This window comes from Eimeria mitis, genomic scaffold (assembly GCF_000499745.2).
Source record: "Eimeria mitis Houghton genomic scaffold, Emh_scaff321, whole genome shotgun sequence".
NCBI classification, from domain to species: Eukaryota; Apicomplexa; class Conoidasida; order Eucoccidiorida; family Eimeriidae; genus Eimeria; species Eimeria mitis.
Window position 1 is genome coordinate 12,435 of NW_013571548.1, and position 380 is coordinate 12,814.

The following is a 380-nucleotide window of genomic DNA, read 5'->3' on the forward strand; positions in this document are numbered from 1 at the left end:
TCTTTTTAATTTATATAAATAAATAAATATATATAATATATATATATTTATGGAAATATAAATTATATATACACTCGGTTTCAATTCGTTTAGTGCTTTACCGCAGTAGCAAGTGATATAGAGACCCGTACGTCTGGTTTATTGGCCGTTTGTTTATTTGTTTCTGTGGTTATATTTGTGTCTATGAATTCTTATATTTCATGTTTATTATCTTATTTATTTATTTATTTATTTATTTAATTTTAATTTAATTTATATTTTATATTTATTTATTTGTTGCTGTAGGTGGGGTTTATTCCCCGATAGCTCAGAGAGCCAAGCCCGCCAGATGAATCGCCACGAAGAGGCGTTGCTTACTTTAGCTGATTCACGGTATGAAT